The sequence below is a fragment of the Hyperolius riggenbachi genome, chromosome 10 (assembly GCF_040937935.1).
Source record: "Hyperolius riggenbachi isolate aHypRig1 chromosome 10, aHypRig1.pri, whole genome shotgun sequence".
NCBI classification, from domain to species: Eukaryota; Metazoa; Chordata; class Amphibia; order Anura; family Hyperoliidae; genus Hyperolius; species Hyperolius riggenbachi.
In genome coordinates this window covers 83,388,350-83,401,858 of record NC_090655.1, presented here as the reverse complement: position 1 = coordinate 83,401,858, position 13,509 = coordinate 83,388,350, and positions in this window count along the sequence as shown.

Here is a 13,509-nt window from a genome sequence, read left to right as displayed (position 1 = left end):
CCAGATCCCCCTACCTCCCTGGGTCCCCTCCTTTGCTTTCCCCTCCAGATATGCGGCGACAGACAGGAGCGGCGGGCAAGGAATTACTCACCTGCTTCCTGCGTGCCAGTTACTGGTGCGCAACATCATCGTCACGTGACAGTGGTCTCTGCTTTCTCCACCGCTCACTGTGCTTCCTGATTAGCAGAAGCTCAGTGAGCAGTGCAGAAGGCGGAGACCAGTGTCGTGTGACAATGACGCTGCTCGTCTGGAATGAGGGAAGCAGGTGAGTTATTCCTCACCCACAGCTCCTGTCTGCCGCCACTAATTTGGAGGGGGAGGCACCAGAAGGAGGGGACCCAGGATGACGGGGTGGAGGTGTCTGGCCCTCCTCCCCACCGCTGCTCCTCCTTGTTGCACTGCTTCCCCACCTGCACAAGGCCTCTGTGAGAGGCCTTGGCGACACCCCCTCCTGTCAATCACCTGGTGCGCCACGCAGGGGCGCCGCGAGGCATAAAGCGAACCAAGCGGTCGCTTGGGGCCTCAAGATCGTAGGGGCCTCGGCGGCTCAGTGACGTCGGCGTGATGTCACTGTTTTCTCGCAGCCCCTGGCAGAGCAGAGTAGGGCAGGGCTACGGGAAGATAGCCGCCGAAGCCCTGCTCTGGAGACTATGTCTCCAGTACAGGGCTTCGGGTGGCCATCTTCCCGTAGCCCTGATTCAATCAGCGCGGGAGATTGGAGGAGGGAGGGAGCTCCGTGGGAACTGCGCGCCTGAGGAGCCGGCCAGGAGAGGAGATGGGGAGAGAAGACTTCTGCCAGTGCCAGGTGAGTAAATTCTTTTCTTTTTGCAGCTCTGAAAATGTGCCCTAATTGCGTTTGATTTCTGCTGAACTGTGCCCTAATAGTTGTGATGAAGAAAAGAAATGCGTGCACCTTCCGTCTTGAAACATCCGTGTTTTATTGCAGCAGTGAAGATAAACATCACATAGGACTCTATGTAGTAGTCAAGATAGTTAACATACCATGGTGTGGAGCGGTGATGGTGAAGGAGGTGGGCGGCGGGTGTGGATGGCGGAGAGCGACGGCCGTTTCGTGTCGCGGAGACACTTGGTCACGCTGCGTTCCACCTGAGCAAGGACCGAGTTGAAGACGGTGAGAGTGATTTTGCTTTTTTCTATCCCTTCCACTAGACCCATGAATAGGAGTGCCGCACCATCTTTTCCTTCTACCATAGTAACTTTACTAAGACGCCTATTCTATTATTTTAGTGTGCTGAGCACCCGACAATGAGCTCTGTCCAGAATATTGATAATACTGAAAAAAAAAAAAACAAAAGCAGCAAGGACCGAGTTGAAGACGGTGAGAGTGATTTTGCTTTTTTCTATCCCTTCCACTAGACCCATGAATAGGAGTGCCGCACCATCTTTTCCTTCTACCATAGTAACTATATGTGCCCTAATAGTGTTTGATTTCTGCTGAACTGTGCCCTAATAGTGTTTGATTTCTGCTGAACTGTGCCCTAATTGTGTTTGATTTCTGCTGAACTGTGCCCTAATTGTGTTTGATTTCTGCTGAACTGTGCCCTAATTGTGTTTGATTTCTGCTGAATTGTGCCCTAATTGTGTTTGATTTCTCCTGAACTGTGCCCTAATTGTGTTTCATTTCTGCTGAACTGTGCCCTAATTGTGTTTGATTTCTGCTGAACTGTTCCCTAATTGTGTTTGATTTCTGCTGAAAATGTGCCCTAATTGCGTTTGATATCTGCTGAAAATGTGGCCCTAATTGCGTTTGATTTCTGCTGAACTGTGCCCTAATTGCGTTTGATTTCTGCTGAACTGTGCCCTAATTGCATTTGATTTCTGCTGAAAATGTGCCCTAATTGCGTTTGATTTCTGCCGAAATGTGGCCCTAATTGCGTTTGATTTCTGCTGAAAATGTGCCATAATTGTGTTTGATTTCTGCTGAAAATGTGCCCAAATTGCGTTTGATTTCTGCTGAAATGTGGCCCAAATTGCGTTTAATTTCTGCTGAAAATGTGCCATAATTGCGTTTGATTTCTGCTGAAAATGTGCCCAAATTGCATTTGATTTCTGCTGAAATGTGGCCCTAATTGCGTTTGATTTCTGCTGAAAATGTGCCATAATTGCGTTTGATTTCTGCTGAAAATGTGCCCAAATTGCGTTTGATTTCTGCTGAAATGTGGCCCTAATTGCGTTTGATTTCTGCTGAAAATGTGCCATAATTGCATTTGATTTCTGCTGAAAATGTGCCCAAATTGCGTTTGATTTCTGCTGAAATGTGGCCCAAATTGCGTTTCATTTCTGCTGAATGTGGCACAAATTGCGTTTGTTTTCTGCTGAAATGTTGCACAAATTGCGTTTTTATTTTCTGGTGTCTGGGGTAACTGTTGCTGCATTTATTATTTAATGGTCATAGTTGGCTATATTTGCTGTGCTACGGTTAAGCTCCGCCCATACAATGTCATGGCCGAATCCATCTTTCGGCGCGGAATCACCCCACATCCATTTTCCCCGCAAACAGCCCCACCCCAATCCGCCATCCAGCTCCACCCACATGTCATGGCCTCACCCACTTATGCGGGATAGCCACGCCCATTTTTCGCCCGGATAGGGCCGCTTCCTACCGTCCGCTTGGGGCCACAAAAACCTTAGCTGCACCCCTGGCGCCACGCCCCCTGGCACCCAATGGTGGAAACGCCCCTGTTCCCACATTAGTAGTGTCTGAATCACACACCTGATAAAAAAAATGAGGCAAATCGAGTCACACCTCAGTCAGAGCACCTGATCTGCTTGCCTATTCAGGGTCTACAGATAAAACTATTAGAGGCAGAGGATCCACAGGACAGCTAGGCAATGTGCATAGTTCAAAAGGAAATAAATATGTCAGCTTCCATATCCCATCCACTTTAAGGTGTCCTTTAACAAGCCACACTGAGGCTGACATACTGGGAAATCAATTGTGTTATGCAACATGAGCAGGATAAAATTTTTATAGAAATTATGATTTTAAACTTAACCAGTAGAAGAAAATCTCCTAAGGAACAAGAAATGAGTGTGGCATGTCAGACATGCCTAGCGTTCAAAAAATGGCAACAAAAATGGCAGGTGGCTTTGTACCGTGTGATTTCCATCACATTGAAATGTTGACTAGAAGATTACATACCGCTACATGAATAGTTCTGTGTGATTAAATCTGTTTCTTTTTTTTCCCCCTCGAAGCAATTGGCTAAACTATGATTGTTAAAGTTGATTAAAACGTGTTAAGTGGCAAACTTTTAGTCTTTGTTAAAAAGTAAAAAGTGAAATCATTTAAAATCCATTGCTTTCAACAATGGCTCTCCTAAATGATACTTTTTATGCGCCGCAATTTGCATTTTCGGGGCTTAATGCAATACAAATGTACTCAGAGCTATAGAAACGCAAAACGTACATGAGCAGGTAATGAGCTCCAGGTACCCCGAGACGGCGCATTCCCCAAGTATAAAAGAGGCGCTGTTTGTTCTCATTACATTTCAGCATAGTCAATTTCTGACTAATGATTAGCAGACAGGCAGGCTTTTTTCTTTCTTTCTTTTTTCTTTTTTGCTGAAGCAGAGTGCAACCGCTCAGAATTAATATTTTATTAATGGCTGTTCAGTATTTTAATATTTAAAGGGGAACTCTGCTTTCATTGAAAAATGGTATAAACATACATCAGATTTTTTTGAATTCTATGTTGATATGTAAAAGGTATCTTTAAGTTTCCTGCCAGCTGTGAATTTTCAAACCACGCTGAAGCTGAAGCTGCTGTATTTTACAAGCCTGGAATCTGTACTCTCTGTCTGGAGTGCAGACTGGTTAGAAACCAACAAACAAAACCAAAAAAAGGCGTGTTCATCCTGCAGAGACCCTGTAAGGTGCTAGGGGGATTGGCCCTGTACATAGACAAAGCCGGGACAAGGTTCTTCAGCACTAGATGCGGAGATTCCAAAGTCCACTCCCCCTCAAACTGTGCCCACCCCAGTCTAGGTAACAAATATGCCCCCAGTATTAATAATTCCAGTATTTGTATAGTGCTTTTCTCCCGTCATACTCAAAGTGCTTGCGAGGCAGCCACTAGGACATGCTCAGTAGGCAGTAGCAGTGTTAGGGAATCTCGCTCAAAGAACTCCTTACTGAATAGGTGCTGGCTTACTGAAAAAGGAAGAGCCAAAATTAGAACCCAGGTCTCCTATGTCAGAGGCAGAGCCAGCACGGTCGGATTTACCATTGTAAACCAGTGTAAATGAGAGGTTACTCAACCTGCTCTAAGCATTCTACTGATGATATCTCCCTTCAGTTAGGGGTTCCCTCTAGCTACTTAATGCTTGGGGAGCACCTTTGGCTACTTAATATTAAGTGTACTACTAGCAACCTAATACTAAAAGGGGCAGCGCAGCTACCTATGATGGGCAAGGGAATTAACCCTCCTGGCGGTCTATTAGAAACTGCCAAGGGGCAGCGCAGCAGTTTTTGCGAGCCTAGGGCTCGCTACATGATAGCCGCTGGGAGCTAGTCTACTTTAGGGGACCCAGCGCAAATCGCCATAGACAATTGGAACTGTGCTGAAAACGGAACGAATTTCCGCTTTTAGCTTGTTTAAAACCCCACAAGTTATATATCTATGGAAAGCTAAGAATGTGCTCTAACAAATTCTGGCACTTTCGGTGAGAAAAAGCTTAAACTCACCATGCAGGAAGCGCCGAAAGTCCGCAATCGTGGCTCCGTCGGCCATTTTAGCTGTCTGCTGCTGATGTTTGTCTCCCTCCTCATTGGAGGGATTGTTAGCTGGGGGCGTGCCAGGAAGAAAAAGTGAACTCCACACGCCACCCAGTGGCTGAGTAATAAAACATAAGTTGCTCTGAACTTGGGCATGGGAATAATAATGTATTATAATACATTAATACATTATTATTAAAATAATGTTATTTATACACACACCTGCTTTAGTGGACTCACTGTCCCCTTGCCCGCTCGCTTCGCTCGCTGGGCTGCGGGCTCGGTCCTCGCTTCGCTCGGACAACTTTTTATTCCTACTCTATGTCCACATGGATAGTGGAGATTGCACGCACTCGTGCTTTAGTGGAGTCACTGTCCCCTTGCCCCTGCGGGCTCGGTCCTCGCTTCGCTCGGACAACTTTTTATTCCTACTCTATGTCCACATGGATAGTGGAGATTGCACGCACACCTGCTTTAGTGGAGTCACTGTCCCCTTGCCCGCTCGCTTCGCTCGCTGGGCTGCGGGCTCGGTCCTCGCTTCGCTCGGACAACTTTTTATTCCTACTCTATGTCCACATGGATAGTGGAGATTGCACGCAAACCTGCTTTAGTGGAGTCACTGTCCCCTTGCCCGCTCGCTTCGCTCGCTGGGCTACGGGCTCGGTCCTCGCTTCGCTCGGACAACTTTTTATTCCTACTCTATGTCCACATGGATAGTGGAGATTGCACGCACACCTTAATTATTTTCATTATATTTTTTATTATTTCATTAAATCCATTTCTTGTATTTTTTCAAGTTTTAAATTACAATTACAGTTTTCAATACAAGAATTACTTGTATTCCACAGCCACTAGGTGGCATGTGGAGTTCACTTTTTCTTCCTGGCACGCCCCCAGCTTACAATCCCTCCAATGAGGAGGGAGACAAACATCACCAGCAGAGCTAAGATGGCCGACGGAGCCACGATTGCGGACTTTCGGCGCTTCCTGCATGGTGAGTTTAAGCTTTTTCTCACCGAAAGTGCCAGAATTCGTTAGAGCACATTCTTAGCTTTCCATAGATATATAACTTGTGGGGTTTTAAACAAGCTGAAAGCGGAAATTCGTTCCGTTTTCAGCACAGTTCCAATTGTCTATGGGGATTTGCGCTGGGTCCCCTAAAGTAGACTAGCGCCAGCCGCTGTGCAGCGGCATCCCCCTGCCCGCTTCGATTGCCTCCGGCGATCTTTGATCAGGAAGTCCCATTCAAAGAACCGGATTTCCTGGAGAGCTTCCGCCATCGCCATGACGATGGGCGGGATGATGTCATCGACGTCGTGACATCAAAGGGAGTCCCGATCCACCCCTCAGCGCTGCCTGGCACTGATTGGCCAGGCAGCACACGGGGTCTGGGGGGGGGCGCGGAGCGGCGATCGGCGGCTAATCGTCGGGTAGCTGTGGCAATCGAAATGCACACGATTCTAGCAAAGTGCTAGCTGCGTGTTGCAAAAAAAATTATGTAAATCGGCCCAGCAGGGCCTGAGAAATCCTCCTGCGCGGCATAGCCCGAGCTCAGCTCGGGCTTACCGCCAGGAAGGTTAAGGGAGAAGAGACAGCTAGTACAGCCAGCACACTTGTGGTGCAGTTCAGCTGGGTTTGTTAGTTCATGGAGGGTGAAGTCTAAGGTGCCAGGACATCTGTGCCTATAGGCTCCTGTTAGGTAAATCCGGGCCTGAGAGCCAGTATTAGCTCCCTCCCTAGTACAGTAGCCAGATGTGCTCCTCCCAGGGGCATAACAATCGCCCCTGCAATGGGGGCCCGTGGGGGGAGAAGCTTGAAGGGGGGCCCTCCAAGGGCTGTTTTTAGGGGCAGGAGGGGGCTGCAGAGCAGGAAGGGTAGCAGCAGGCACAGTGGCGGGGAGGGTGCTCCACTCCCCCCTCCCTCACCTCGGCCCACCCTTCAGCACTCCTGGCACCCCCTCTCCAGAAATGAACACAGCAGCAGAGGGCAGGGAACCCATCTCTTCCTGGTTTGCTAATCGGGAAATATAGTCAGCAGAACTGAAGATATACAAAAGCAGCAACATGCAGAACCATAGCGCTCATTTCTGGAGGTGTCAGGAGTGCAGAAGGGGGGGGGGGGCCCAAGGTTAGGGAAGGGGGGAGTTGGGTCCCCCCCCCCCCACTGCTGTGTGCCTGCTGTTCATCCCTCCATGCTACCTATACTGGGGCACCTATAACACTGTTAAAAAAGATCCTATTCCAATCTCAAACATTGACTTCAAGTTTCTTCTAAAATGATTTAGAAACACCTGTGGTGTCCCCCCCAAAAAAAAATCCATCTACAAAAGCCTAAAAATATATAGAGATAAAACAATCTGCCCTAATATACAACCTAATATACTGTATGTTATAATTTAATTCTTATAAAAATAAACAATTGAAAGTGAATACAAATAGATCAAAATTTAAAAATAAGCTACCACTAGGACAAGGTCTCTATTCTTACTTACTTATTCTATTGGTGTACCTCGAGTCGGGCCCTGGTTGTGAAGCAGATCATCTTGGCGCACAGACGCGGCCATGTAACGCCTGATAGCTACAATGCTATAGTGCTATAAATTACTAGATGTCTCCCCCCTCCCCAGAGACGCGACGACTGAGAGGGGGAAGGGTATTTTGCGCCACCGGAGTTCCAATAGCAGCAGGGTGAGCCCTGCACTCGGCCCACCGGCAGAAGCAGGAAATTTGGGCGCATGAGGCAGGTGGACAAAAAGGGCGCCACCATTCACTCCCATAATAAATATCTTTTAACCTCCCTGGCGGTAAGCCCGTGCTGAGCACGGGCTATGCCGCTGGGAGGCACCGCTCAGGCCCCGCTGGGCCGATTTGCATAATTTTTTTTTTGCTGCACTTTGCTAGCTGCGTGTAGTGCCCGATCGCCGCCGCTACCCGCCGATCCGCCGCTAACCGTCGCGCCGCAGCCGCCCCCCCCCCCCAGACCCCGTGTGCTGCCTGGCCAATCAGTGCCAGGCAGCACTGTGGGGTGGATCGGAGTCCCCCTTGACGTCACGACGTCGGTGACGTCATCCCGCCCCATCGCCATGGCGACGGGGGAAGCCCTCCAGGAGATCCCGTTCTTTGATCTCCTGATCTCCGATCGCCGGAGGCGATCGAAGGGGCTGGGGGGATGCCGCTGAGCAGCGGCTATCATGTAGCGAGACAAAGTCTTGCTACATGACAAAAAAATAAATAAAAAAAAAACCGCATTTGCTGCCCCCTGGCGGATTTTTGCAAACCGCCAGGAGGGTTAATGGGCGCCCAACAGGAAAAAAGGGCGCCGGAGAAAAATAACGTTTTAAAAGCGGCGCCCGGAGACTTTTAATGTTTTATAACTGCTTCTCATGATTACACATTATTTAATGATTTATACTTTTTTAAACATTATTTTTAAACGAAAAACAGTACAATATTTTTTAAAACATTATTTTTAAACGAAAAAGTGTAATTTTTTAAAAAAAAAAACATTATTTTTAAACGAAAAACCGCACAATATTTTTTAAAACGTCATTAATGCTTATCACAGGGGGTCTTAGGTTTAGGCACCACCAGGAGGGTCTTAGGTTTAGGCACCACCAGGAGGGTCTTAGGTTTAGGCACCACCAGGGGGGTCTTAGGTTTAGGCACCACCGGGGGGGGGGGGGGTCTTAGGTTTAGGCACCACCAGGGGGGTCTTAGGTTTAGGCACCACCAGGGGGGTCTTAGGTTTAGGCACCACCAGGGGGGTCTAGGGGTTAGGGGTAGGTACAGGGAGGGTTCTGTGTGAGAGTAGGGTTAGGTATAGCTTTAGTAACATTCTTATTAATGTTTTATAAAACGTTACTATAAATTTCACTTTTTAAACAGGGAAGATTAACGTTTTTACAATTGCCGATTTCATACACATTATTTAATGATTTATAACTTTATAAAACATTATTTTTAAACGAAATATAGCACAATTTTTTTTAAACGTTATTCATGCTTATCGTTTAAAACCCTGCGCCCTTTTTTCCCGGCGCCCTTTTTTAACGTACACCCGATACACTGTGTACAGCACTGGGGGGTGGCTAATGAAGATCTTGATTCCTTTATGGCAATGCAGGAAGAGGGTACCTGGAATTGATTTTGGCACAACAGGGTCGGTGGTGGTACAATAGCGGAAAGGTACAGCATACAGTGGATACAGTAGACATACAGTAAATACATACAGTGCATACAGTTACATAAAGTATGTACAGTGCATGTGCAAAGGGCCATTTCTTGGAGTGTGCGGGCCGGGCGACCACCCTGGGCACAGACCAGCAAGTAGAGAGGCAGATGGACATAACTGCTAGGCGGTAGGGAGCTGGTGACGTGCGGTGCAGCCGAATGGAAGAAGAAAGAAGATTACCTGCACTATCACCTTCCTTGACTCCTCCTGGGCGTCCTGTGGCTGCCTGCGTTCAACGTCAAGTCATCATCACGTCACCACCGCGTGATGATACCTGACGTCCTGTAGCAGTAATGCAGGCTGTCAGTGCTCGGCACCCATTGAGGAGTCGGCTTTGCTGGGGCTTTATTCGCATGTGTGTTCTCCTGGTCCCTGCTTCCCCATGGATGAGCGGCTGTTAAGTAGGCAGATCTACTTGTGACCTGTGGCAATGTGACTGTTCCTAAAGTGTATGGGTTTTCGAGTCCAAGGAGGAGGGGGGGGGGGAGGGTGCAATTTTTACACCCTCGCCCTGGGTGCAATTTATCCTAGAAACTGTCCTAAATGTGCATAGAATAAAGGCATAGATAGGATACAACAAGGAGGACCCAGGAGAAGGACCAGGGGGGAAATCCGCTGCTCACACCTAGTGATTGGCCAAGTGTCACAGAAGGGGGAGGAGGGAGCAAAGAACCAGGTGAGGGATAGTAAAATAGTTAAATGGCATTTGCCAACTTAGGTATTATCATTGCTTGGGAAACCTTTACTGGATGGGCTCTGTTTGAAGAAGGAGGTTGGCCAGTAAAACCAACATGGCTAGGAACCTTCAAGATCTGTTGTGACAGATCTGTCAGACACAAGTTAGCGGCCATACACGAGGATGATTGTCTTATCCAGTTGGTTGGGTGGCTTTCATCTCATCCCAGACACAATTGTATGTTTTCCCCATTTGGTTTAAGAAAAGATATAATGGCGTTTACCATCTAAGTTTCCATAAAGCAAGCCTGTCACAGCTGGTGGTGTTTCACAGCAGGTATTACGTGAATTTATTGTGAAGCCTGCCTTTGTTCTTCCTTGACTTGTCTGTGCATGTGGAAATGCAGGTCTGAGAAGCACGCTAGGATCTAGTTGGACAAACATCTGTAGCTAAGGGAAACAAAAATCAATTAATTTATTAATTAATTTTATTTTGATCTAAGGGTTGGTCTTAGCAAAACAATACGATGCCTTCTTCTGGGAGATAGAGGCTCCAGTCAAAAAGCATTTGGAGTGGATTCTACACTTTGCGTAACAGCAGTCATGAGTATAATCGCATCAAGCATGCCTTTCCGGATAGGCAACTCAATGAGGTTTTCCCAGCTCCGTTTGATGATTTTCCTTAAGCAGTGGCTCAAGCATAGTATACTAACACCCTTTGTGTTGTGTTGTGTTACATAATTGTCTTACTACAGGCAACATGCCATCTGCTAGTAAAGGCAGAAACCTTTGATGCCCTATTTTTCTCATCTCTTTAGATGCACAAAATTTTTTCTACATTCAACTGTTATGTTTCTATATATGATAACAGATGATGATATATGGCAAGTTGAAGCGGAATTACATTTTTTTTTTTGTAGAATTCACCTGTTTGCTACATGCAGCAAAAGCAAGAAGTTTTGAATCAGGATGATACCATTTATTGGCTAACTTAGAGGTAAATAAAAAGTAAGCTTCAGCTAATAAGCCTTCTCCGGACTTATATACACTGGACATTTTGAGGAGAAACATTCTTTTGCAAACATAAACAAATGTCATGGATGCCCTAATTACAACTTCAGGTGGGTCTCACAGGGATGCTAGCTAATTTATGTCAAATAGATAAGACCACTAAAACATCACAGAATACCACATAATCCTGGGAATGAGAAGACATCATAAATCCAGAGATTAAATGTGACGAAGCAGAGAAGATACGTAGATGTACAGAGGCGCCAAAAGGATAAAATATGCTAAAATGTTTAAAATATTCGGGTGGCGGCGGTGGACCGGCCACTCAGAAATAAACTCGATGCTGTCGCTTAAGATAAAGACAATTTATTCACATACTCCATGAACAGAACCGCAACGCGTTTCACGGGTATATTCCCGCTTCCCCAGGCAATAAACAGATAGGAGTACACAGTACAGTCTCAAGGTCACGATTAGCGCCTCCGGCAATGACAAGCCTGACAAGCTACATTTATTTACCTTCCCTGGCACCAGTGGGGGCGCTGTTGCGGCTCTCAGCACAGAGATAGGCGGAAATAGCCGATCTACGTCGGGTCCGTTCTACTACGCAGGCGCAGGAGTCTTGCGCCTGCGCAGTAGAGTGGCCTGACAGCGATAGGCTATTTCTACCTATCTCAGAGCGGAGAGCCGATTCTACGTCTGCGCTGGAGTCGGGAAGGTAAATATTTACATCCCTGCCATTCCAGGAGCTTTTTCGCCGCCGCCGTGGGACACAGGAGGACGGAGTCCTCTTTCTGCAGATGTGTCAGTCTTCTGCTACATTAATGGCAATTACTACCAGACCTGAGTGTCAGTGTTTTTACGCACATGAAAAATGCATTGGAACTCACAGCCTGTTTTAACACTTTACAATAATATAAACTGATCATCTATGTCCTTGCCAGTTTTACCTTTTCTATGTGCTGTGTGTGGGGGACGTGGATTATCATTCAGTGCTATGTCACTGGAAGCTGTTAAGGTAGCCATACACTGGTCGATTTGCCATCAGATTCGACCAACAAATAGATCCCTCTCTGATCGAATCTGATCAAAGAGTTATCGTATGGCTACCTTTACTGCAAACAGATTGTGAACCGATTTCAGCCTGAAACCGTTCACAATCTGTTGTGGTGGTGGTGCTGCTGCCGCCGCTCCCCTCCCCCGCCACATACATTACCTGCTCCGCCGGCGCGACTGCCCCGGTCACCGCTGCTCCGTCTCCGCTTTGGTCTCCAGGTCCCAAGTAGTCAAGTCACAGAAGCACCTGATGAATAATCGACGTGCCGGGATCACCCCTGGAGTCACAGGGACCACATGTATCAGTTGTAAGGATCCGCACCGTCTTTAAAAGCAAGTATTTATTAAAGCTCTTTAAAATATCATGAGTATAATCAAAGTGAACTCCGGATCACCATTGACGCATAGCGTTTCGGATATGCTCCTTCCTCAGAATGGTTCCAGTACACAATGTCATAATCACACATGCAATGTTCATTAAATACACAGACAGAGGACCTGATGGAAAACTGCAACACGCCCACCCTATCTGCATATATGCATATTCATGTCAGCAGGAGCCAATGAGAAACATATACCAAAATGTAAACACTGCAGAGATCCATGTGTACCCGACAATCAAACAAATACCTGCATCCGGCTGATCGCATAGCAGGAGTGTCCTCAGAGGCTCTCCACACTGAAGGCACTCTCTCACACATAAAAGATATGTCCCTCACATCCCACGTGCATTAGATCATTGTGCCTCCATGTCCAGTCAGCGGTGTCGGCTGATCCCAAGCTCTGCCGACTAGTAACCGCCTCCCCTCCATACTAGTTCACTCCCTTTGCCTCGCAGCCTCTCAGCAAGTTGCCCCGTGGATAACAGCCTATCAGAAGAGCGCCGACAACGTCCGCTCGTCTGGCTGTCTATCAACTACCCAATCAGCGTGGCTTTCGACTTCCGCATCAATTTCCGTATCTACGGAGGAAAACTCCGCGTCAAAACGGAATTCCGCATTCATATCAGGAATTCCGCATTCGTATCACACGCGGTAATACCTACTGCGTCCGCACTAAAAACTTCATCTGACGCCAATCAAAGGTCAGTCTGCAACGTCCAAAAGACACACCGACAACTGCCCTATCAAGCCTATTAATAGGCATATCTAAAATATTAAAACAAGCCGCTTGATTGCAGAAGTTATATTACTCACGTTACCACATTGGGGTTTAGTTCAATTGTCCCACACACATGATCTCCGCAGTTATAGCTCCACCTGCTGAATGAATAAAATGTAAACATACATAAATAAATATAAACATACAAAAACAAAGTTTTCATGACAATCATATACTCATAATAAAATGTTAACATCATATTCCCTATTTAATCCTTTAGGTTCTAAAGTCTCCAGTTTTTTTATCCAATAATTTTCACGTTTAAGCAGCTGTTTATGTCTATCCCCTCCTCTCCTCTGTACAGGGACTCCTTCCAAAACCTGAACCCTAAGCTGTGACAAACTGTGTTGATGTTTAACAAAATGCTCAGATACCGATAATTCCATATTTTTTGTCCTAATACTCGATTTATGGGATGCTATCCTATCTCGCAAAGCTTGAGTGGTCTTACCAATGTATCCCATCCCACAAGGGCACTTCAACATATAAATTACGTATCTGGAATCACAGGTATATAAACCCTGTATTTTAAACTTTGTGCCCCTGCTGGGATGAGTAAAGGTGTCACCCCTGCAGATAAAACTGCAGAGGTGACAACCTAAACACGGGAAAGTTCCATTTCTTACTGATTTCTGTCTC